Source organism: Egretta garzetta, unplaced genomic scaffold, assembly GCF_000687185.1.
Source record: "Egretta garzetta isolate BGI_Z169 unplaced genomic scaffold, ASM68718v1 scaffold211, whole genome shotgun sequence".
Classification (NCBI taxonomy): Eukaryota; Metazoa; Chordata; class Aves; order Pelecaniformes; family Ardeidae; genus Egretta; species Egretta garzetta.
Window position 1 is genome coordinate 1024009 of NW_009258673.1, and position 2265 is coordinate 1026273.

General features: G+C 64.0%; 1 protein-coding gene across 1 annotated transcript in view; it reads left to right on the forward strand.

Annotated features, from left to right (window-relative positions):
- LHX6 (LIM homeobox 6) overlaps positions 1–2265 on the forward strand; it is an 8546-nt gene that overhangs the window by 1248 nt on the left and 5033 nt on the right.

The window sequence follows — 2265 nt, forward strand, 5'->3', positions numbered from 1 at the left end:
AGGGGGGAAAGCGGGGGATCAGACAAAACTTTCCCATCTTTTTCCCCCCGCCCTGCCTGCCTGGGGACATGCCGCTCCCAGCTGGACCGCGCCACGCGCTGCCGTCCCCGCCGCGGCACGTCACGAGCAGCCGGCCAGCCTCTGCTTTCCCAATTGAGTCCCGCTCCCAGCGGGGCTGGGGTGGTGACACCAAGGTCACGCAGCGCAGCATCCCCCTCCCCTTGGGCACAGCCCAGCCCCATCCCTCTGCGTGGCAGCGGCCAGGGAGATGCCCGGAGGAACGAATCAGTGGGGTTAGTCCGACCTGCTGCATGGGGAGGCCAGGCAGCACCAGGGCTGTCCTGCATTGGAGAGCACCTGAGATCTGTTGGTATGGAAGCTATCGTAGCTTGGGGGAGCAGGCAGCTTGCTGGGCTCGGTGCCGTGGGAGCTCAGCTGTGCCCGGGGCAGGAGGGAGCCCGGCCAGGTCCTGCCCCGGTGGCTGGGGACCAGGCGGGGGGGGGGTGGCTGCAGCATCCATGAGGCTGTTTGCTTTTATCACATGAGCGCTGCACCGGGCGAGGGGAGGCTGCCCAGGGATGCTGTGCAGCCACAGCGTCACCAAGGGACGTGCCCAGGGCTGCCTTCCCACGGGCCCCCGTGCCCAGGACCCTCCTGGGGCTGGGGCTACGCTGGGGCATCGCCCCTGGCTGGGAGCAGGGCTCCAGTCCTCTGTGCCCTCGCTAGCGCTTGGTGGGCATGGGGAGGGGGGGGCAAATGCTGTGTCCCAGCCCGTGCCACATGTGGAAGCCATTAACCACCTGATATGAAAATAATCAGCGTTTCTGTTTACAGTGTTTGAGTAAGAGGATGAAAACAGAGTGCCCAGTCGGGCTGGGAGGGTTCTGGCTTGGGACGTGGCTTGTGGTGTCGTGGTCCCTGTGGCTGGCTGCTGCGGAGGCACGGGCGAGGCAGCGGGGAGCAGGGCCGGTGGGGAGCGGGGATGGAGGGAGGAAGCCACGTGGCCTGGAGGAACAAGGACGGCAGGGTCTGGCGCCGGGGTCCCCCAGAGCTGTTGCCCCAGCCTGGGGCTGGAGCGGGTGGATTTGTGCTGCTGGTAGGGTCCTGCTGGTGTGGGCTGAGCCCCACGGTGCCGGGGCAGTGCTGGGGCACGTGGTGTATGTGCTGCGTGGGTACCTGTGTCTAAGTGTCCCCTGGCATTGAGAAAGGGATGGGATCACTTTGGAGAGCTGGAGTTGCTGTGGAGCTGGAGGGCCACGCTCCCCCTCTCCAGCAATTACCCAGCAATTTCTTCTGCACATGAGGTTTTACATACAAGAAAAATAAACAGATGTTGCTGAAGTCAGAGTCCCATTCATCATCCTAAAAGAACAAGTCAAACTATATGAGAAAGTCCTTCAACTCAAGCCAAGACAATCACAGCCCAGGCCAGCTTGCAGAGCGAGCACCGGGTTGTGCAGGCGCATCCTGGGAGCGGGGCAGTCGCCAGCCCCGCTCAGGCATCCTCCCTCATCCATCACCCGTTGGTGCTTCACCGCACCGCCGAGAGCAGCCGGGCTGGGCATGACACAGGCTGCAGCAGGGACCCCGGCGAGGAACGAGGGACCCCAAATCTGGCCGCCCTCCCTGCAGGCTCCATAGCTGTGTGAGCATGGCTGGGCTCGCCCCGATGCTGTGCTTGGCAAGTGCGTGGGCAGTCCCCTGCCACCGTGCGTCCCCGTTAGTGTGGTTGCTGCTCAGAGCATGGGCACCCCGAGGCCATGGGGACGGCGCTGCTCCTACTGCTGCTCCAGGGGCCAGGAGGAGGAGGAGTTCGGGGTGCTGGGAGGATTTGGGGCCAGGGAAAGGAGCAAAGAGCCCATGGAAATGCTCTGAGCAAATGAAACGACTGATGGAGGCAGCGCCCGCAGGGGAAGACGGGGTCACGGGGAGCAGCGTGGGGCAGGAGTGATGGATGTCGGTGAGCCTGGCGGAGGCAGGGTCCCCGTCTGAGCCACTCGCTGGAGGACGTGGCCAAGTGGTGACCGCGAGTCAGGGCCAGCAGGACACCACCTCGAAATCCATCTTCCTGCTGCTGTTCCCCATCCCTCATTCCCTGCATCTTCCACCAACTTGCTACATTTTTCTTAATTCGAAGGTAAACTCCTTGGGGCCAGCAGTGTCTCCTGGAGGGGCTCAGCAGCCCGGAGCAGCTCCCAAGCAGCGGTGCTGGCTCCGCTCTTTCTGCTGCTCCCAGCAGCAAGGGATGCTGCGGGTGCCCCACGC